Source organism: Rattus norvegicus, chromosome 2 (genome assembly GCF_036323735.1).
Source record: "Rattus norvegicus strain BN/NHsdMcwi chromosome 2, GRCr8, whole genome shotgun sequence".
Classification (NCBI taxonomy): domain Eukaryota; kingdom Metazoa; phylum Chordata; class Mammalia; order Rodentia; family Muridae; genus Rattus; species Rattus norvegicus.
Window position 1 is genome coordinate 200,804,174 of NC_086020.1, and position 24,741 is coordinate 200,828,914.

At 37.0% G+C, this 24,741-nt stretch overlaps 1 long non-coding RNA gene and 1 pseudogene across 1 annotated transcript in view; both read left to right on the plus strand.

The window, feature by feature from the left end:
* The first annotated feature begins 7,320 nt into the window (after window positions 1–7,320).
* LOC108350092 (uncharacterized) overlaps window positions 7,321–24,741 on the plus strand; it is a 74,192-nt gene continuing 56,771 nt past the window's right edge. The window contains exon 1 of the long non-coding RNA XR_010064010.1: window positions 7,321–7,381. This is a non-coding gene — a long non-coding RNA (uncharacterized LOC108350092). The remainder of the gene's footprint in view (window positions 7,382–24,741) is intronic.
* Rnu2-7 (RNA, U2 small nuclear 7) lies at window positions 24,632–24,692 on the plus strand (annotated as a pseudogene).

Here is a 24,741-nt window from a genome sequence, read left to right on the forward strand (position 1 = left end):
AAACAGAAAATGGAACAAATGTAACTATATATATGCATACATGTAAATACATACCTGTATGTATATGTATACTATATGATTCCAATATTATCAAAGTCCAAGAATTAAAAAATGAGTTCATAGTTGGGGGGACTACAATAAAAACTGATTGGCCAAGAATATTTGTGGATAGGCAAAAATATTGCATATTTTGTTATAGGTAACAATTCTAAACATTAATCAATTTATATAATTAAAATTTCTAGTTTTTTCATCCATATTATACTTCAATAAATGCTATTGATGGGCTGGAGAGATGGCTCAGTGGTTAAGAGCACTGACTGTTCTTTCAGAGGACCCAGGTTCAATAATTTCAAGCACTTCCATGGCAGCTCACAACTGTCTGTAACTCTTGTTCCAGGGATCTGACAGCCTCATACAGACATACATGCAGGCAAGATACCAATGTTCATCAGTAGTGATTGTTGGAGGGAGGGCAGTAACGGGGGGAGGATGGGGAGGGGAACACCCATATAGAAGGGGAGGGGAAGGGCTTAGGGGGATGTTGGCCCGGAAACCGGGAAGGGGAATATTAATCGAAATAAAAATAAGAAATACTCAAGTTAATAAAGAAAAAAATTTTAGAAAAAAGTGGAAAAAAATTAAGAGCTATCAGTATAGAAATAAATGACTGGCACTTCCTTTCTTCTATTTCCTTTAGCCCACATGACTACATCAGGTACTAAGTTTGAGACAATTACGATTTTTTTTTTTTGTATTACTGACAGGACAACATCTTAGCTATCTGGAAAAACTCAGCTCTTCCTCCCAAACCCTTGAAGGTTCTGAACAATGGCAGGTTTTTACTCTCATTTTCTTCTCTTGCATTTTGCTCAGTGCTGCTCTCCCTACTTGCTTTACTTTAGGCATTTCAGTTGAGTATCTGTGCTAATACACGTGATTAACGGTTAGTATTCACATCACTTTAGACATTTTAAATAAATGGAGGAGCTGTTTTACACAGCAGGTAGCAAGCTACAGAGAAATTGTGAAGCTCATTACCTTAAAGCCTTACGCGCATTCAAAATAATAATAAAAAAGAACTACATACCCACAAATACAATTAGATTTTTCAGATCTTAGATTTTATATCATAGCTCATAGATCCATAACATTTTTTAGAAAAGGCTATGTATGATTTCAATTTAATGATAAGGCAGTTAGCAAGCTCTATTTCATAACGCATTCCTTGTTACTTCTATCAAAGAGTAAATGTTGAGCTGAATGTATTAAATTTCTGACCAAGTATGGGGCTTTCATATAAATCAAATTCAGTACCCACTCAAATAAAGTTATCTTATAAAAACGGCATAAATATTGATATTTTCAGAAATTTACATATACAAACAAAAATATAGCTCCCTTATCTGCCAGATTCACTTACAATCAGCAGCACATTTATACTTGGCACTTCGTAGATGAGAATATTTGAGATATTCAAGGTCAACTATTGCACTTGATAGCAAACTCCAAAAGTAGCTCACAGGCAACTCATGTTATTAATTAATGATATGGCTAAGTATTGCGATATTGTGATTGAGAAGAATTTATAGAGGTAAGCATAGCTTCCATTTCTTTTACTTGTTAGACAGAAGTCTTATTAAATAGGCATTTCTGGGTATCTTATCCTAATCATTATTCATGGATGCTTCTACGTTGTTTAGAATTCACTGATCTACTGTGGTGCATGTAACTGTGATTTGCTTAGTCATCACCAGCAAGCTGAAGCTGACCACAAGTTAGAAAAGTTGTGAGTTTTTTAATTTACAAATAAATCATAAATAAGTCACAATAACAGATTTTATCCAAGTTCTTCCTTAGTACCCCCTTCCAATTAGAAATATTACAATGAAATCCTACTGCCATCTCATTCCCCCACTCTACTGGTGGGCTTTGTTTATTCTTGTGCCCAGGGTATTAGAGCTCATTGCACCCCATGATCTGGCCCCCAGATGCCCCTTCCTCTTTTTTACTTACAATTGGCCTATGGGTATGTCTGTGTGGGATTGTCTTGATTACAATGGTTAATATGGGAAGAACTATTCTAAATGTGGGTAGCACTTTCTGATGAAAGTATATAGAAGAGGTGGAGCTTTGCTTTCAATAACATTTTTATTCCTTTATAATATGTCTAACGTTTGAAAGCAGCATGAAGACCTTTGAAAGGACCCGTAGTGAGTGGCTCCATTAATTGCCTTCCAAGACACAACTGTGCAGAAAGTGTGGCCTGATCTACATATCTGGTTGTTAATCTTGAGATGCTGGCTTTCAGTGTCTCTTGGGAAACACTAAAAGGGTCTCAATAACCTCCCCAGACATTAGCAATACATAAACTTTCAAAAGCAATTAATGGGGCAATAGGGTTGTGAAGCAATGATGTCATCAAAAGAAATTACACTTCGGTCCCCAGCTCCGAAAAAAAAAAAGAACAAAAAAAAAAAAAAAGAAATTACACAAAAGGTTTCCACATGCAGAATTATGCTTCCAAGAGTATTTAACGTATAGTTTACCCTTATAATCAGTTCTTTCTGTGTCCGTATGTCCAAGAGTCCTAATTTTGTTTGAGATGGAGAGAGACATAGATGGAGAGAAAGAGAATGAGGGAGACAGAGAGACAGAGAGACAGAGAGAGACAGAGACACACAGAGAGACAGAGACACAGAGAGAGACAGATACATAGAGACAGACACAGAAAAACTGAGACATAGAGACAGAGAGAGATAGAAACACATAGAGACAGAGGGACAGAGAGAGGTAGACAGAGGCAGAGAGAGAGCAGAAAGAAAGAGATCAACAGATAGAAGCTTATACACAGTAATATATCTCCGACCACATCTAAATTCTAAATAACCTCTCATATTTTGAGTTTACTCTGATATTTGACCACCATTTATCTATACAGCGAGGCTGACAGGACTCAACTCACATCTACTTCACCCTTTGATCAGTCTCACTCATCCTTTCCCTTTTCCTCATTCATTCGTGCTTGTTACCTTACCAGGAAGTTCTTGGATCTCATCTCTTCCTGCTTCCTTGTGCACACACAAATTCTATTTCTTTAAAATACCCAAGGGAAATTGAAGTCATGAAATTATTGTTTCCTGCTTTGTTATCCGGACACTTCAGCATGAATATAGGCTGTAAGGAGCCAACATGGCTTGGATAGTGAACAGATCAGCTGGGCAGCTAGCACATCCCTTTAGGAAGGAGACTTCATCAATGCTTTCTGTTCATTTTGACATCTTAGTTTACTTTGAGCTTAAGTCAATAATCTTCTGATTTTAAGTCTTGTTGGCTTGTTTCTACAATTTCATGTAGACAGTGAACTTCCACAGTTGTCACAGAAAGTGGATCAGAAACAGATGGAGAATGAGTTATTTTGTAGAGATGAACTTATTTATTTTATATTTTTACTGAGCTGTTATTATTCATGATTGGCTTTGAACTATAGATGAGATACCACGTGCTTTTTGATATTTCTTTTTCAAAATTCATATCTATATGGATACTCGTGATAACTCTTATTCTTAAAAGGTCACCAATAACTGAGGGCAACACATTTCTTTTAGAACATTGATGTTAACATGATTCTGTGATCAAGACATAAACGAGTTGTGGAATTTGCTAAATATTAACTAGGTCCTTCCATTAGAGGAAGTGAAGAAAGGTATCGTGTATAGGTGGTGGCAATCAATCTAGAACTTCTCATTGCTATGATATCAAACTCAAAGAAAATTGCAAATTTCAGCCTGTTCTACAGAACATGGAATACACAGATGTTTATTGCTTAAAGATTTCTAGAGCTTGGAGTCTTCAGTAAATTGATAGACAGATTATCTTTCAACTTCTCTGATTCTTCATCATTAAGTCTGAAGCTCTGAAGGGCTTTTCAGAAATAGTGCTACTGACAGTATTGAGTGAGTATGCAGATCTTACAAAGTCATCTGAATGTGTTTTATGATGATATGGTTTGAAAGGATAATGACAGTAAAAAGGATTTCTGATCTTACCTTGGTAGACATAAATACCCCAGAACTGTATACATTAATTCATTAAGTCAAATGTGTGTATGATATATATGCATATATATATGATTATATGTCTATTTATCTATATTTATATTTGTCTATCTACCTATCTATCTAATCTATCTATCTATCTATCTATCTATCTATCTATCTATCTATCTATCTATCTATCTATCTATCTCTGTCTGAATATTTGACAGTCTCACAGCGACTGGTTGCAGATATGCATTTATTTTTATTTATCTCTGGTATTTTACAAAGGAACACCCTGAAGAGTGATTTTTTTTAACAAAAGAAAACTACCCCTATTGCTGATTGACAGCTGTAGGGTTCTGTCGTCTTTAAGAAAAAAAATGAATTCTGGTAATAGAGGAACTTATCCATAAATCTGTGTATTACAAGAAGGGAAATCCTTCTATAATCCTGTACAAATGAGGTAGTGTCACCGCAGAGATGGTTGAAATGTTCATCTAATTTTTACTTTAAACATAATTCCAGTCCCTTACAGAATCTTGAATAAATTAAAATAAATTTAGCCACATGATGCAACTGTAACGAAAATGCATTTTTGGACAGCATTAACAAATGTTCCTCCCATCACGCATGGAGTTGGTGGCTCTCCTTGGAGCCATTTATTATTTAGTCAGTTTGCCAGCAATCAAAAGCAGGTGCTTCTTAAACAGTTGGTTGGAATTACATTTGAAAGTGGAAAAAAAAGAATAGCTAATCATCTGTGTGACTATCAAAGCACTCGGACTTTTCTGTATTAAGATTAAAGGTATTGAAGGCTATGGTCTCTCTCGGGCTACCACGTCCTGCAGTGAAGCAGCTTTTTCTAAAGTTTCATGAGATCTCTCACCTAAATGGCTCCATCTTACTTCTTCAGTAGTCAACTTGAATTGTTCCGGTTTGATCCACTTGGTTGTTTGTTTTTTTGCTTTTGTTTTCTTTTTTGCTTGTTGTTTTGTTTTTCGGTGTTTTGTTTCACTTAGAACATGTGACCACATTTTCCATCAGAAACTCTTCCTAACTGACCTATGACAATACAATAATTTGCAGTGTATTTTACTTTTTTTTTCTGGTTCGTTTTCTGTTTCATTTTCATCCATCTATAGTAGATCCTAGGATGTGGTCATTTTCTTTTTTTTTATTTTTCTTTTATTAGATTTTTTTATTTACATTTCAAATGTTATTCCCTTTCCCTGTTTCCTGAACATAAGCCCCCTACTCCTTCCCCCTCCCCAGTAAGGGGGTTCCTCTCCCCATTTACCCTCCCTTTCTGCCCCCTGATGTTCCCTCACACTGGGGGGTCCATCATTGTCAGAACCAAGGGCTTCCCCTTCCATTGGTGCCCAACAAGGCCATCCTCTGCTACATATGCAGTTGGAGCCCTGGGTCAGTTCATGTGTACTCTTTGGGTAGTGGTTTAGTCCCTGGAAGCTCTGGTTGTTTTCTATACATTGCTTTTCTTTTGGTGTATTTAGATGTTTTACCTATTTACATCTCTAGTCATCATTGTTAAGAAACTAGGAAGTTAAAGAAGTATGGAAAGAAAGAAGTTCACAAACTACTCAGAGAATTTGTCTTCTAATTTTTTCTTGAATATTCTATTAAGATCAGAAAAGAATCTCTTCTGAACTTCAGCATTTGTGCAATCAATTTCTAATTACCATGAGTTCTTTCTTTCATCTTTTTCAAATTAACACTTACTTCCCACTAATATCACTACCTCCTGCCTGATACTCCATTGTTTCGCATCATCCCTGGGTCACTGCAGTAGAATGGTAGAAGAATCCGCTACTCTCCATGTGTTTATTTCATTTTATTATGACTAGGTAATCAACCATTCCAAGGTACAAATTGCACCATATTATATTCTTGTCCTGTGCCACAATTCTCCTTTCTTGGCTCAGTATAAGTTCCAGAGACATAGAAAATTTTCTACCTCATTATTTCTCTTTTTTCATTTTTTAGATGACTCTCTGATGAACACTTTTTCAATACGTATTGTTGAATACATGAAAAATATAATTAAACTTCTAAAAGTAGCTTGAGTTACATGTTTTTCAATTTCGTCACAGTATATTTCTTTAAGCCTATTTTTTCCCCTCTTCTTTCTTTGACACCTTCCTTCCAGTAAACTAATTTAATCATATTCTCCAAATCTACTGCATAGGTTCATTCAATCATCTCTTTTGAGAATTCTCAGAATAATTACCTTGTCCTAGATTTTTGCCTTCTAAATTATTTTACTTAAAATCCTGAAGTCTAATTTCATTAATATTATTAGAAAACTGCTGCTCATTTTTGTTCTTGTGTCTATTGAAGGCAGTTCCTTAAGTGCTTTTCACTCACTATTCATTTCCTGTTTGCATCCATCCGGGAGGGTAGTATCAGTTTTACCTATTTAGTAGCTAAGGACATCACAGATATAAGGACAACAATTGGAATTTCATATTGGACTAAGCTCTCAGTTCCTACAGCCTTCACAGGCACGATGTGCTCTTCTGAACTCAGTGTGTGCCCTATGCATTGCTCATTTGGCATTCTTCATGTGCCCTTGCTGGATTAATGGAATTTTTTCATGTATGTTAACCTGATTCTAAAGCAGAGGCCATTACCCTTGAAACCTCCTAGAGACAGTATACATAAAACAGTGATGCAAACAATAATTATTGGAAACCACTCTGTTTTCAAAAGATGTCACATAGACTGAATATAGATATATATGTTTTGCCCTGCTAAGCTAATCAATGCACTGATCTCACCTGTTCGTGGCTTGATACAAACATGAGCGTGAAATCCACTTGAAAAAACATATTTTCTGAGCACCAGTAGGTACAAAATAAGAACACCATCTTATTTATGCAAATAATTAAAAATAAATGCCAGGTATGCCTTATTCCTACTCGTTTAAGTCATTTTAATGATACATGAAACATAGAAGTAGACTCTGCCAAAGGTCCCTTAGGAGAAAAGGGCAGCAACACTATATAAGAAGGATGATCATGCTGGGGCAGACTTGAAATGAGTTGGCATTTATACAAAATGCAATTTACTCTGACAGTAATTTTCTGGATTTCCCTGGTTATTATTGAAGATCTATGTGTGTTTAAATAAGAATGCTCCCTCTTTTCTCTCTAGCCAGCTGCTCTGTTTGATCCTGCAGTGAAGTCACCATCCTGTGTTAATGGCTTCACAGTTTGTTCCTAGAGGAAAAAAAATGATTATGATGTCATAGATTTGTCATTTTGACTTCACCGCTGGGTCAGGCTGAGGGAGAAAATGGCTTGTAGGGGATAAAAATCTTTCAGGTAGAAACTTTCTTTTTCTTATTATAACAAGAAGTAGATAGTGTTAGGGCAGGTACTTAAAATCAAATAGATGAGAGAGTTCATGGCTTTCAGTATTCACAAGTATCACTTTAGAAATAATCCATCTAAAATTCTTCTACTTTTTAATGATAACAGGTTAATTCTGTATATGCTTGGGACAATCTTTCTCACTGCTTTTCTAAATTCACCAGAAAGGGATGGATCAATTTCAAAGCTGACTTTTCTTTTTTTTGGAAGTGTGTGCGGGTATATGTGCCTGCATATGTGTGTGTGTGTGTGTGTGTGTGTGTGTGTGTGTGTGTGTGTGTGTGTCCTTGTGTTTTCAAAGTCTGAACCTGTTTTAGGAAACAACAGAATGTCATCCTTGCATCATTATCAACTTGTTACATTATCAAATCCCTTTTCAAATGTGTACAAGTGAACTTCAGCTTTCCGACTGCCGAGTGGAGGCAGTTTTATCTTCCCCCCTTTTTTAATCTATCAAAAATAGTGGTAAGAAACCTTGAAATGAAGGCATCATAACTTGAGGTAAAAGGAAACAAAGAACTAAGTATAATGTCAAACTATGAACTATTTGCACTTCCACCAAGTGAAATGAAATCAGGAACCAAACAGGGCAGGATGCTGAGAGATGGTGCACGCCTCCCTGAACATTAATGGGTATAGATTTTCTGAAAAGGAATGTTATAGTCTGGAAAGTCATATACAATGGTTCTTTGATTAATATTGACAGGTTCCAAGGGGTGCAGAGTTTGCTGAAAAGAACAGGCTCTATGTAGATTGCTAATAGCATGAAGTGGTAGGGAAGCTAGCACCAGTGTGGGAATCAAATGGATGCTCCCTGTTGTTATTGATAAGAGTTCTAACTTCTGCCTGGGGAGAAGTGGCCAGGGAGATTTAAGCTAGGTTGATTTCTTATGAGGCACAATGATTCCCTGTGGCGGTTTGAATATGCTCGGTATAGGGAGTAGCACTATTTGGAGGTCTGACCTTGTTGGAATAGGGATAGCCTTGTTGGAGGAAGTGTGTCACTGTGGATGTGGGCTTTAAGACCCTATTCCTAGCTGCCTGGAAGCCTGTCTTCTCCTACTGGCTTTAGATGAAAATGTAGAACTCTCAGCTTCTCCTGCATCATGCCACCCTGGATGGTGCCGTGCTACCACCTTGATGTTGATGGACTGAAACTCTGAACCTGCAAGCCAGCCCCGAGTAACTGTTGTCCTTATAAGAGTTGCCTTGGTCATGGTGTCTGTTCACAGCAGTAAAACCCTAAGACTTTACCTCAACACTAACGACAGGCCTGAGTTCAGGGAAACGGGTGCAATTCATTTGGAATGAGGGTGTTGCGATCACAAATTAGGTCTCTAAAATTCTTATTTGTAGCTCTTTCTCCTCCCTCAGTTTTCAGCAGGTAGGTAGTACTATTTATATTTAAAGAAAAACTAGACAGAAGCAAATATTAAGTGGAAAAAATAAAGAAATTAATCTCAAGTCTTAAAGGATAGCTAAGAAACACATGCTATGTGAAAGTGTAGTTTCTTTAAACACAGAAAAAAAATCAATAATTTCCTGTTTTCAAACACAACAGAAAAGAAATTTAATAGTTTAAATAATATCTATTTATATGTCACAAGTACCTGAAAACTCCAAGCAGGCTGCTAGTACTCAGAGAAGATGAAACGGATGAATAACATGTATTGGAAATGAAGCTACGTTAAAGGAACTTTAGATAGAAAATGACTAAAAATATAGTTACATGTATAGTGAGCACAGTGGAGAAAATATACACGATTAAGTGGAAGCATCAAAGGGGCAACACTAGGATGCTGGCATGTGAATGTAACTCATGCATATCGAATGTTTCTGCAGAAGAGAACACTGAGGCAAAGGGGAAAGAAACAGTATTCAAATATCCCTATTAAGAGGAAGGCTGTATTTATGGTTCAATAGACAGCTTGCATCTCTATAAATAACAATACAGAACCGTCAATGTGTACCTTGGTAGAAATCATGACTAATTTCTTTATCAAAGAATCATGTAAAAGCACTGGAATAATGTAAGTTAACAAGTATATGTCTCACCAGAAACTTTGCAAAACAAATCCAGGCCAGGAATCATGTTGTTATAGTCACCCTAGGGAGACACCATGGTCCATGCTTCTAGATCTAATCTTGGTGTATTGTACATATAGAAAGTAATTGGCAGAAAGATCTTAGATACTGTAAAAAGAAATAAACATTTATTTATTACTGGCATTTATCTATAAAAAGTTTTTCATGACATTTCCTTACATGTTCACCAAATACTGTGCTCATATTTGTTCCTCGTTATCATCTCTTCTCCCTTCCCTATCTCCTTACTCACTGATATCTCTACTTGACATTTATGCTTTATATAAACATACACATACCCATACCCCCCAACCTCCACATGCAGCCACATATGTATAACTTAAAATCAACTTGCAGTTGATGGAAGATTACAACTTTTAAAATATTTTTGGCATCTTTATTAAAATAATTGAGCTGTTTCAGGAACTACTGTGTACTGAAACCCCTATGTCATTAGTTCTCATTTTATTTCTCAGTTTTATTCTCAATTCCAAACACAAATTTAATTAATATTCATGATAAAATAATTTATATGGTGTGATTGCTTTCTTCCAATATCCTCATTTAAAGCATTTTTATTTGTGTGCATCTAATCACCAAGAAGTATTCCAATAGGCTGTTCAGACAAGTTTTCTAGCATTGACCTTTCCATCCTTACAATCTTCAGCCATGTTCAGTCAAAAGAAATGACTTAAATTAAATTTTCTAAAATTAATGACGGTTATTCCTAGCCTGGGAGATTTAGAGTGTTGTTTTACTTTCTATTTGTTTCCATCACGGTTTGACCTTTTCTTTTTAATCATGATTTTCTTTAAGCCCACAATGGAGGTGTGGAAAACAGCAGGAGAATGTCATCTCTATTTCTCAAATATGTAGGAAGGAAACGGGATTGTTCAGTTTGAAGAGACAGTCCTGGGATGCTGCTAGATGCAGGCAGGAAAACTGAAGGGATTTTTCACATTGTTTTGTACCCACTGTCCACATTCACCCTGTCTTGGAGATTTCCTGTTTCCCCATTTCCAGACTCCAGATTTAGCAGTAGCTCTCTTTTCTCAAGCACAGATTCCTGCCACTTACATACTTAATTTTGCTCTGTGCGATAGGATAACTGTAGGAAAAAAAAAGTCTTCTAAAACATTGGTTTTCATTTGTAAGGTGATCAATCTTATAATTTTTCCAGCCCTTCTTTTGAACTCTAGTATTTCTTGTTTATCTATTTGGTGCATATATTTATTTTAAACTTTTGCCATTTTCCTCAAATCATATTGGAAGATGCTTAAAATCTAATTATCATTGTTTACATCAAACAGTGAAAGTTTGTACACACACACACACACACACACACACACACACACACACACACATACAGACACCCCAATGTACAGCATTAGTGAAGAAATTGTTGCCCCTTTCAAATTATTACTTTTATTAATACTCAGTAATTGCTGAATATTTTAAATGGACCAGTAGCTATTAACACTTAAGTTAGTCCCTTCCCACACAATTCTAAGCTGTCAACAATTTGTGGTTGTTTCTTTTTTTCCCTGAACTTCTGTCAGAGTCATTAAATTTATCTTGTTACTAGTCTGATATCACTAGTTTTAGACCCTGTCCAACCCTTTTTTAAAAACTTGATTAGTAGTTTTCAATAGTTCTTTGAAATCTTCATGCACGTACACAGCATATCTTGAATATATCTGTTGTGGATTTGATTCAACGCTTGTATTATGTTAATTGGGTTCCCAAAAATTTTTAAAAGAGAATCCCGCAGGTAAGATGCCGTGAGTCTCTGCTGCCGGTTAGTTCTAATTAGTAAATAAAGTTGCTAGCCAACTTGACCTGGCAGTAGACAGGCAAGACTTTAGATTTCCGGGGCATGGGAACTGGCAAGAAGGATTGAGAACCACCATGCCAAGGAAGCAGAAGGCCTGGACTTGAGAGTTGCAAAATGAGCACACGTAATCATGTAAGAGTCAGAGCAGAGCGGGGCCCAGCCTCTCTCCCCAGAATTGGGTCTACTGTAGTAAAGACAGAATATAGTAAGTGATATTTTAGTAAATAAGTTTAGTAAGAAATAACTTAGGAGTATCAGAGGGACAGAGTCAGCAAAGCAGAAGTTTGGAAGTGGTTCAGCCGTTGAGTTGATTAAGGCATATAAAAATAAGGTGCGGTATGGGTGTGTGTGTGTGTGTGTGTGTGTGTGTGTGTGTGTGTGTGTGTGTGTATTTTTCTTTTTTGTTGTTTTTTTAAAAATATTTTGATAGTTATTTTATTTATTTACATTTCAAATGTTATCAACTTTCTGGTTTCCCCCTCCCAAAACCCCCTATCCCACCCCCTCCTACCTGATTCTATGAGAGTGCGCCCCCATCCACCTACCCGCTCCTTCCTCACCGCTTAGCATTCTTCTCTGCTGGAGTATCAAGACTTCACAGGACCAAGAGCCTCTGCTCCCAGTGATGCCAGATAAGGCCTGCTACATACACAGCTGGAGCCATGGGTCCCTCCAAGTGTATTGTTTGGTTGGCTGTTTAGTCCCTGGGAGCTCTGGGAGCTTTGGGTGGTTGGTATTGTTGTTCTTATTGGGTTGCCAACCCCTTTAGCTCCTTTAGTCATTCCCCTAACTCCTTCATTGGGGTCTCAATCCTCAGTCCGATGGTTGGCATCTATATAGGTAAGGCTCTAGCAGAGCCTCTCAGGAGATGTACATATCAGGCTCCTGTCAGCAAGTACTTCGGGGCATCAGCAATAGTTACTGGGTTTGGTGGCTGCATATGGGATGGATCCCCAGGTGGGGCAGTTTCTGGATAGCCTTTAATTCAGTCTCTGCTCTCCTCTTTGTTTCTATATTTCCTTTAGATAGGAACAATTCTGGCTTAAATTTTTGAGAAGGATAGGTGGCTCCATCTCCCAACCAGGGGCCATGTCAAACGTCTGGATATGGTCTCTACAGGTTCCTGCTCCCCTTAGTGGGGCATTTCAGCTAAACTCATCCCTTTTGGGTCCTGGCGACCTCTACTTTCTTGGCATCTGGGACTTTCTGATAGTTACCTCCAGTTTCCCATCCCCCACTGCTACACACCAATGTTGAAATTCCTGACCCTCTGTACATTTCCCCTATCTCCTCCCACACCGGATCCTGTCCCCCTTTTTTCCTCTCCCCCTCCTCTTTTCCTTTCAAGTCCCTCCTACCTTCTACCTCCTATGATTATTTTGTTCCCCCTTCTAAGTATGCTTGAAGCATCCACACTTTGGCCTTTCTTCTTCTTGAGCTTCATATGGTCTGTAAGTTGTATCATGAGTATTCAGAGCTTTTTTTCAAAATATTGACTTATCAGTGAGTACATACCATGTGTGTTCTTTTGTGATTGGGTTACCTCAATCAGGATGATATTTACTAGTTTTATCCATTTGCCTAAGAATTTCATGAAGTAATCGTTTTTAATGACTGAGTAGTACTGTATTGTGTATATGGAGTGTACATCTTCTATATCCATTCCTCTGTTGAGGGACATCTGGGTTCTTTCTGCTTTTGGCTATTATAAATAAGACTGCTACGAACATAGTTGAGCATGTGTCCTTGTTATACGTTGGAGCCTCTTTTGGGTATATGCCCAAGAGTGGTATAGCTGGATCCTCAGGTAGTATCATGTCCAATTTCCTGAGGAACTGCCAGACTGATTCAATTCTATTCCATTGATCCACTTGTCTGTATGTATACCGTTACCATGTGGTTTTTATTACTATTGCTTTACAGTACAGTTTGAGGTCAAGGATGCTGTTTCCCTGAGAAGTTCTTTTATTGCTGAGAATTGTTTTTGCTATCCTGTTTTGTTTTGTTTTGTTTTGTTTTGTTTTGGTTTTCTATATGAAGTTGAGAATTCTTCTTTCCATATCAGTGAAGAATTGTGTTGGAATTTTCCTACCTTTTTAGTTGTACATTTGGGAAGGATATACAACGAAATACTGAATGTATGGTATGAACATTTGAAATTTTATGGGGAACAGGAAAATTTTTCAAATCCCAACAGTGGAATATGTCAACATTTGCAATGGAGCAGGAAAATAATTAAAAAAGAAATGGCAGTTGCTCTAAGAGTCAATGAAAACAATTTATGAAGGCAAGAAAGAATGGGCTTCAAAGATGTCATATTCAGAACGAAGGTGAAACAAGATGGAGCCAAAGAATTTGCAGTGAAATCTTAATTCTCAGAAGTCTCAGTTTCCTTTGCTAGGAATGGCAGTAGATGATTAAAAGGAAACTAGTGTGAAACTGAGATTTAGTACTGAAGAGAAGTCGAGAAAGCTTTATTTTCTGAGAAGATTTAATTTGATTCTTGCATTTGAAGACTACATATTCAATCTTATTTGACTAATTGATGTCTTATTCGAATCAGGGCTCATGGATTTTATAGTTCCAGCTTCCCTCCTCTCCAATTTCTCAAGTAACCTCAGATACAAAATTCAAGATAATTTATATAATCCAAGTTTATACATAAGAGACTTGGTTTTATTAATGAAGTGTCAGCTGTTTCATCCCTTGTCTTCAATGGCAATTTCAAAACATCTCATTCTTACAAACAATTTGCCCATACCTTCCATCAATCTACTCAGTAAGAATACAAACCATCAGACGTGATGATTCTTCCATATTTGTAGAGAGAGAATAAGCCGCTGATTTTAGTGGGATTGCTTCAAGTTTATGTCAGTTTAATATGATTTTGGCTGTTGGTTTGATGTGTATTGCTTTTATTATGTTTAGGTATGTGCTTTGAATTCTTGATCTATCCAAGACATTTAACATGAAAGTGTGTTATATTTTGTCAAAGGTCTTTCAGCATCTAATGAGATGATTATGTGATTTTTTTCCTTTGAGTTTGTTTATATAGTAGATTATGTGGATGGATTTCTGTATACTGAAACATTCCTGCATCCCTGGAATGAAGCTTATTCCATGATTATGTTGATCATGTTGAATGATCATTTTGATGTGTTCTTGGGTTCAGTTTGTGATTATTTCATTGAGTATTTTTCCATCAATTTTCATAAGTGAAATTGGTCTGAAATTAGAGGAAGGACTGAAGGAGCTGAAGGGGATTACAGCTCTATAGGGAGATCAAAGTATCAACTAACTGGACCCCTCAGAGTTCCCAGGGACTAAGTCACCAGCCAAAGAGCACACATGGGCTGGTCCATGGCTTTTGATACATATGTAGCAAAGAACTGCCTTGTCTGACCTTAGTGGGAAGATATGTGTTTGGTCCTTTGGAGGCTTGATAGGTGAGTACCCTCTTAGAGGCAAAGGGGAATGGGTAAGGGGTGGGGAATTTGTAGATAGGGGAAATGGGAGGGAGGATAACATTTGAAATGTAAATAAATAAAGTGATTAATAAAAATGTAACAATGTTATTGAGACTAGAAGCATCTACAGATTTGATTCAATCCACATCAAATTTCAAACATAATTCTTTACAGACTTTGAAAAATATCCAACTTTATATGATAAAACAAAATACCCAGTAAATTATAATGTTATGTGTATATAATTGTATACACACACACACATATATATGTGTATATATATATATATATATATATATATATATATATATATATATATATATATATATATATATCAGGGGTATTGCCATTTCTTATTTACAGCTATACTACACAGATATGGTAATAAAGGCAAAGGACACCATCAATAGAACAAAATGGCAACCTACAGAATGGGAAAAGAGTTTCACCAATCCCACATCTGACAGACATCTAATATCTAAAACATATAAAGCACTCAAGAAATTGAACATCAACAAACCAAATAACACAATTAAAAATGTGGTACAGATCTGAACAGAGAATTCTCAACAAAGGAATCTCAAATTGTTGAGAAAGACTTAAAGAAATCTTTGACCTTCTTAGCCAACAGGGACATGCAAATGAAAACTGCTTTGAGATTTCATTGTACATCTGTCAGAATGGCTAAAATCAAAAACACAGGCAAAGCTTAGGCTGGCAAGTATGTGCAACAAGGGGAACACTTCTTCAGTACTGATGACTGTACTTGTATAGCCACTATAAAAATCAATTTTCTCAGAAAATATCATATTGATCTACCCCGAGACCCAACTATACCATTCTTTGGGAAAATACCCAAAGGGTGCTCCATTCTAAGACAAGGACACTTGCTCAATCATGTTCACTGAGGTTTTATTCACAATAGGTAGAAATTGTAAACAACCTAGATGTTCCTCAACTGAAGGATAAAGACAATGTCATACATGTATACAATGGAGTATTACTCAACTGGTAAAAGTGATGTCATCATGAAATTCACAGGCAAATGCATGAAAGTAGAAGAAAATAATCCTGAGTGAGGAAACCTAGACCCAGAAAAACAAACATGGAATGTACTCACTTATAAGTGGACTTTAGCCATTAAATAAAGAGCAATCATGTTACAATCCAGAGACCCAGAGACACTAAATAGCAACAAGAGGGCTGAAGAGGGTATGCATGGATCGCTCTGGGAAGAGGAAATAGAATAGTTTTTGTGGGTGATCTCAGGGTGGGTGGGGATGGCAATAAGAGATCAGGCAGTGGGTGAGAAAGATAAGTAGATTAAGGTACTGGGAAAAATGACTGGAATTGGGAGTGTTTGGGGGGCAGGGGTAATGTCAAAACCTAGTGCAGTGGAAACTTACTGGGATCTATACTCCTGAAATCTAAAAGAGTGATCATAGTGAAGTAAGGTGTGATGTGGACCCTGAACCTGCCATCTTCTAAAACCAGGCAAAACTTTTGGCTGTGGGCCTGGGACATCAACTCAGACACAAAACTCATCCAATGATCTGTTCTGCCTTCAGGATGTGCTGGGGCAACGGTAGCACCCACACTGTGTGCATGGCAAACTCATGACTGGTCCAACTTGTGGCCTATTCCATGAGAGGGATCGCATGGTTGGCATTGCTTGCATAGTCAGGAACTGGAAGCAGGACAACCCAGAGACCCAGGATAGAACCAAACACAACTGACAAAAAAAGTTAATGAAATCATTCCTAATGATTTCCTGTTATAGCAGAGATCAGTGCCTACCCCAATTGTCATCAGAAGGTTGCCTTCAAGGAATAGATGGGGGCAGATGCAGAGACCCATAGGCAAATACTAGGCAGAACCAAGGGAACCCTACAACAGGAGTGGAAGGGTTGCAGGAGCCAGGGGAGTTGAGGCAACACAAACCATAAGATCAACTAAGCAGGGCTTCTAAGTCTCACAGAAATTGAAGCAACAAATGTGGACTCGGTATGGGTCTGAGCTCAGTCCTCTGTATATACCATGTGATTATGTAGCTTGGTGGTTTTGTGGGACTTCCAACAATGGGAGAGAAGGTACCTCTGACTCTTTTGCCTATACTTAATACTCTTTTCTTTCTAATGGGTTGCTGGTTGCCTTGTCCAGTCCTGATGTGAGGGTTTATGCCTAGACTTACTAGATCTCCTTAGGCTATGTTGGGTAGGTATGCCTTGCAGGGGGACCTACTATTTTTTTTAAAGGAAAATAGAACAAGAGTTGACCTGGGGCAGTGGTAACATGGGGGAATGACTTGGAGAAATGGACAGAGGGAAACTGTAGTCAGAATGTAATATATGAGGAAAGAATTAAAATTAAAAATAGGTTTTGAGAATTGGAGGAAGGGAAGGAAGGAGAGGATGGAGCAAGGAGAAAGGGAGGGAGGGAGAGGAGGAGGGACACACAGAGAGTTATATTTCAACTAACCTTTAGACCAGTATCATAAAATTAAATAACTAATAAAAATGTTTTAAGAATACATGAAATCAGTTATTTTTTCTCAAATCCAACCAGTTCAAGAAAATGTAGCCTCTTTCAAGTTGACCTCATTAATTTCATGATCTTTGGATGGCACATAGCACCCCAACTGTGCAGATTAGTTTGTACTTTTGAAATCCACCAGCATCATATATCTCTAAAGATTAGGAAAGAAACTTAACATAGATCTCTGAACTTGTGTAATTAAAATCTAAGCATTTGTTCAAATGTTCTTGCATGAAGCCTGGAAATAATAATTTTAAAACCTTATTAAATACGTGTAAGGTGAAACAGTCATTAAACACCCATTCTCTGGAGATGGCTATAAGACCAGGGATGGGAAATGTGTTCTGTATTGTTGCTGGGGTGGCACATGTGCATCTCTCTGCCATGACCTTGACACTAACATGGAGTCACCACTATTTCAAGCTTAATACCCTTGAATAGCCTATGTGCAAAAACTTCCCATTTTGCTTCAGTCGTTCAACAGAGCAATGATTATATGATATTTACTGCAATCCCCTGAGTTGTACAAATTTGACTAATACTGCTCATCATAGATCTTTAATAGGCCTTGTTACAGGCTCATGGATACTTTCCTGTCTTTATATACATTTTATCTTTCATGTTTCTTCTCCAATAGTCTGATTACTGGATTTCTGTAAAATGTTTATACAAGTAAATGTTCCCCCCACACAAGTAAGTGTTTTAATTGAATGTTTTACATTTAGTTCTAAAACATGTTCTCAGGAAAACCAATTTTACAAAAGGCAGGCAATTTGCACGACAGCTTTTTGCCTTTTAAGCCTGAAATGAGTTTGGATATTTTCACCTTATTATATGTTAAATGTAAATGTGGGAAGTAAAATGTGTAAACATCCTTCATGATTTGAGGTTTAAAAGTTGTGGGAGACACCCTTGATTTATCTTCCTAAAAAGAATACCACTTTACTAAAGAAGGTATCCCTAGCCATCATGAGAGGCATTATCTATCTTCCTGGGCTTACGGCCTGGTGGTTTCTGCAGTCCATGGATGATTACAGAAATGATCAGTTAGTTCTGGTATAGAAAGGGTAGGGAAGTAAGAGTTCAGCCTTTAAGCCATGACTCTGGGGTGCCATACCATCAATGCTATACATCAATGTCAGATAATTTTCTGCCAGTGACTATATTGCTAGCAAGCCAATTTTCTCTCCCAGAGTTGCACCCTAGGAAACGACTCCTGATTTTTTTGAAAATCTTGAATTTTTCAGCTAAAGGCTTTCTTTTTCTAAACAAAACCATCATACAGAGTTTGCATATGTATAGATTGGTAATCTAGAATTATCAGTTCACAAAGAACAATGTAAGTTTTCATTTTATAATAACTCCTAATGAAATAGTAAGTAGGAAAAAGTACTAGTCACTGGTTGACAGAAAGGAAGAATGCAGGCACATACATTCATATAAACTAAAAATTAAATTTTCATGATTCAGCAAAATGCCAAAATTAACCAAAAAATAAAAAAATAAAAATTAAAAATACATTTGCATCATCAAATTTGCACTGAATGAATTCTGACATTTATATTTCTACCTAAATCCCAGTGATTTGTTACATTGCTATAATATTAATGAGTTTGCAAATGAATAGTCATTGGGATAAGAAAGCTCTGTAGATATTGGTTAATGGACATCCATGGCTTTAAACATGTTAGTTGTTAAGTACACAGAATTGCAAAAATCTTTTCAAGTTATGAATCTGGTAGAAGATTCATATCTAGAATATATAAAGAACTAAGAAAATATAAAGAAAATAAACACTCCAATAAAGAAATATTCTGATAAAATGAAGAGAGAACGCTTGAAGAGAAAATATAATTGCCCAAAACAAGTAGAAAAATACTCTGTCCCTTTAGGTATTTGAGAAATGCAAATCAAAGACATTGAAGTTCCAGTTCATCCTGCCATAATATCAGTCTTCAGGAGAAGAAATAGGAATAAATTTTTGTGAGAAAATGAACAAATGGGAACTTTATATACTGTAGGGATGCAAATGATTGTAATCACTGCCAAAGTCATAATGGAAGTTTTCAAAGAATGACGTCAAATGGTATATAAAACAACCATTTAACTGATGTGCTCTTTTATTCATTAAATTCTTTCTAGGTTACTTATACCCAATACATTATAAATTCTATATAAATAATTTTGCTACATTGTTTAGGGAGTCATTCAAGAAAATGTCTGTATGTGTCTAGCAGGTGATACTTATTTTCTGATTATTTTCTATTCTCATGCAGTTTTTAGAAGTCCATTTTACTCACAGATTTCTGTCATGAGTCATACATGACGTGATAGTCAGATTAAATGACCTGTTAGGAAACAAAAAAAATGCATCTACTGTCTAAACTTTTTCACATAGCCATATTGAAACACAGAACTGTATATTATACACAAGCATATACACAATCATATTTTACAATATGCATGTTGCATACAAGAAAATATTTTAAATTTATTTTCCTTGTATTTGAAGTTTTGGTAATGTTACCAACCAAAGAAGGTAGAGAACAGTAGCATAAAAAATTCTAAAAGTTTATATAACAATATTATCATGGTTTTTCTTAACTTGACGTAAACCTAAATATATCTAGGATGAAGGAATCTCAATTAAAGAATTGCCTTCATTAGATTGGCCTGTGGGCATGTTCATGGGGGGCATCTTCTTGATTGCTGGTTGATATAGGAGGGCCCAGTCCACTGTGGGTGGTGCGATCCATGGGAACTAATGGGACTGGCATTTTTAAGCTTGAGCCTTGGAACAAGCCACTGAACAGAGTTCTTTGTTTGTTTGTTTGTTATTTTTTTATTTATTGGATTTTTTATTTAAATTTCAAAGGTTATCCTCTTTCCTAGTTTCCTGTCCATAAATCCTCTATCACATCCTCCCTCCCCCTTCCTCTATGAGGGTGTTCTTCTACCCATCCACCTACCTTTTCCTACCTCCCTGCCCTGACATTCCCTATTTTAGGGGGGGGGGTCCAGCCTTGGCAGGACCAAGGGCTTCTTCTCTCATTGGTGCCCAACAAGGCCATCCTCTGCTACCTATGCAGCTGGAGCCATGGGTCTGTCCAAGTATAGTCTTTTGGTCGTGGTTTAGTCCCTGGGAGATCTTGTTGGTTGGTGCTGTTGTTTTTATGGGGTTGCAAGCTTCAGCTCCTTCAATCCTTTCTGTAATTCCTCCAATGGGAGCCCCGAGTTCTTTGGTTTTATTTCTCTTTTCTGTGATAAGGTCCTCTTGTGAATTTCCTACATGCAGGACGGACCATAATCTGTAATCCAAATAAACCCTTTATTTCCCCAAATTGCTTGTAGTCATGGTAGTTTTGCTGGCAGTTGAAAGCAAACTAGACCAGAAATGGGCCATCTCCAAAATACAATCAAGTTTTATAGCTCTATGAAACTGTGCCTATAAGCTAAGGTGCGTTTCCTAAAACAAAAGTGACTCATGAACATTCTTTGTTTTATAACTTTTGAGTTGAAATATAGAGGATTGAAGAAAAGCCTTGAGAGATGTTTGATTAATCAAGTCTATGTCTGGCCAAAATGCAGAAGAAGCATTCAGTAACTCTCTGGGAAGACATCGTAAGTTCTTTTGACTAGTGGTAAGCTAGTGGTCTAACAAGCAGACCACAGCATTTGAAACCATGTGAATAAGAGTTGTCTTACTGTGGGTTTTGTGTATTTCTTTTTGCTATTTCTTTCTACTTTATTTTTTGGAAAGAATGCATATCAGGTTTAATCCACTTTGGGAGTCCATCTGCAGCCTTCCCTAGCAGCCAAATGGATTCACCTTAATGGAAATAAGATCTCACACAAAGTCTCATCCTCACTTTGGGTCCATCAAGGGACCTTGGGAGATTGTTGGAGTTCAGTCCTAAAAATTTCTCTGAAGAATTTCCTAGGTCGTTTGCATGATCCCAGAATGTTTTCCCTTCCTTACTCCAGAGCTAAAGTGTGGTACTTCTCATATACCATCACATTATGTTGGTTTTCTAGAGCAAGTAAATAAGCTCTGACAGGTTCTAGATTTTCTATATTTTTTAGTTTTAAGTAAATTTATTTATTCAATTTTTGAGATTATGTAATTACAAAATTGATCCTGTTTCTTCCCCCAATCTTTCCAATATATTTCTCCTCATTCTCCTTCAAATTCTGTCTTTTTTCACTAATAGTCATCATATGCACATATATGTGCATATATTCCTAAATACAATACTTTCAGTTCATATAATGTCATTCTGTGTATGTTTTCAGGTCTGATCAATTGTCAGTGGACAACCAAATGGTTTGTTTTCCCTTGACAAAGACTACTTCTAATCTCAGGTTTTATCCTTGCTTGTAGATTTTTTTTTGTGAGGGTTGAGGCTTCCTGGGCTTTTCCCCTTCTATTTCGACATGTCCATTTTTGTTATCTTTTTTGGTAATATTTGTGAGGTTGTGTTGGTGAGACTTTAGGATAGTAGCTTCTGTTATTAGTTGGAGACAAAAATCTCATAATCTATTTTGGCTTTTATAATCTTTCTGCCCTCTCCTTCATGGAGTTCCCTGAATGGGAGCTGCAGAAGTGTTTTGGGATATACCCACTGTGACTGGACTTGGATGCTCTGTGGTAGTGAAGTCAAGGTTATTGGATGGAAATCTAAGACCACTAACTCACTAAACCAATATAATTCCTAACAACAATATATAAACAATTGCCTTATGCTCCCAGATAAGTGTGGTCTTCATTGCTTATAGCCATAGATGCCGATCCAGGTGTGGCCTTGGTGGGGATAGAGTAACATGGTTCCTTTCCCTGGTACATGGTCCCTATGTGAGCCTCCATGAGGTTGGATGGCTGCAGTGGGTGTAAGGCTTGTTTGTGTGATAATATACATATTTTCTGGAACCAGTATTAGCAGTGGAGGACTCTTTCCTTCTATGGAATATCCTCCCTGCTAACATTAATGAATACATGATAATCAGACAGCACAAGTCCAGGAATCAGCGCTGTGGCTATGTCTCAGCAAAATGGTAAATTCTAGGACCTTCAGGACGTCTCCTAAGGCTGTGCAAAAGAACTCTGAAAACATGAGTATACAAATGTATAATTTCTCAACAATGTGAAAATATAGAGGCAGTATGAATTATGAGAGGTTTCATGAATTTAAAAGAACAAAGACATCTAAACTATGAACCAGCTTGTCAGAGAGCTAAAAAGACAGGGAGAAACAAAAACAGGTAGATTCCAGGGTTCAAGTTCAGCCTGGGACACAGCTAGTCTAGGCCAAGGTATGGTAGAAATGATAATTTCAGGATAGGGTTCCACCCAGCTAGTTTATAGTCTGTGTTTAATGGAGGCAGGAAGATATCTAAATTATTTTGATATGTTAAAAGAAAAATGTGTGTTTGCCTTTTCCTAAGAACTAAGTGGCTGGGTTCATGGGGAGCTGATTCAAGAGATATTCAAAGGGAAACCTGAAGTAAATGACTGAATTTATATGTAAATAAAAACCTGTACTTTTGGTCTACATGAGGTGAGTGATGGCAATTCTTTAGAATTTATTCTAGAGACAGCTGGAATGTCTGGAGATCTTTGGAGAGTGAAAACAGCTCTTCAACAATCTTTTCTAACAGAATTTATGACTAGGTTGTAAGATCCGATTTTTTTTTATAGCAACTTTTTCTGACTTGGTCAGAAAACACATAGCTTTTTACAATTTTTTACGAGGAGAGAGAGCTGTCTCAACCAGAGAGTTCTTAGAATAGCAAGAAAAAGCTGTCTAGAGCAGAACAGAACACATATGAATACACACACACACGCGCGCGCGCAGACACACACACACACAAACACACACACACACACACAGAGAGAGAGAGAGAGAGAGAGAGAGAGAGAGAGAGAGAGAGAGAGAGAGAGAGAGAGAGAGAGATTGAGAGCCAACAGTCTGAATAGCCATCTCAGCAGAACCTAGGCTGCCAGCTTGGACCCACAATTTGACTTCAAGTCTTTCTCAAACACCTTCTCTCAGAAACCTCTCTCCCTGGCAGATAGAGACTGCTACAGAAAATCACAATCAATCAAAATATAGTTTTGATAATTGTCAGCTTCCTGTTTTCAAATTAGCGTCTTAGGGAAGTCATCCCTTAGACTCTGGGATAAGTGATGTCTTTTTTTGTTTGTTTGTTTTACATATTCTCTTCACTTACTATAAGTATCTTTCACAGCACTTAGAAAGTTGGCAATAAGAAAGTTACTTGCATAATTATAATGTTGTCCTCCACTAAGCTGAATGCCTGTGTGACCTGCCCAATTTCCTTTTTACACAAGGTGTTGTGAGGGCTCTTTGTGTAACTGGTCAACATCTTCCCTGTTCAGAACACCCTGCTGCATTTTTTTTCTATGTCCTTTACTGTAATGCTAGATTCTTTAAGGAAAGGACCAGCCACATTCTAACCATTATTTTAGTAAAATGCTTAAAGTTGTCTTCAGTGACTTTGTAAAAAATATGTAGTTAAGTACTAAATACACTCAAGTTGTAGAGTAACTGCACCAGCGTCTGTCTCATCCATTCTTTTTTATTATGAAAAAAGAGGAACTCAATGCTTACTAAAGATTAATTCTCCCTTTGGCTTTCCTCCAGGTTCATGCATACTGGATATTCAGGGTATCCTCCTCTTGAAGGGAGAGCATATGTATATATATATTTTACACTTCACATACCTGCTTATGCCTTCATGCACAATTAGTTTCCACCTTTCGGGTATGTGGATGATGATGCTACCGTGAACTCTAATATACAAATATCTCTTTGAGACCTAGCTGTTGGTTCTTTGGAGTAAATGTTCTTGGGTAAGTGGTAATGTCTTGTTGAGGATTCCTGGGTCCGTTTCCCACTCACAGCTACAGCATGCTGCATGTCCACCATATGCTGTATTGAAAGACGTACCGCACCCTTGCTACTCTATTTTATAATATTTTTATAGCATCCAGTATGATAGGAATTAATTACATCACAGTTCCACTTTGCATTTTCTTAATGATGTAATGTTGAGCATCTTTCATTTTCTTGCTGGCCTTTTTAGCATCTTCTGACAAATGCATATTCAAATCTTTTTTTCTGACTTACATCTACAATTATTGATGAATTTCAGAATTCCTTGGAAACATCTTAATGTGTTTACTTTATCAGAGATATCATCTACTTTTTATTGATTTTTACTTGTTGCATATTAACAGACAATTTAAAAGTCCAACATTTCATCGCTTCTCGGCCTTTTGGCTAAGATCAAGTGTAGTATCAAGTGTAAAAGTCCAACATTTCCCCTGTGACTGCATTGTCATGTCCTCTAACTGATGGCTCTTGCTCATA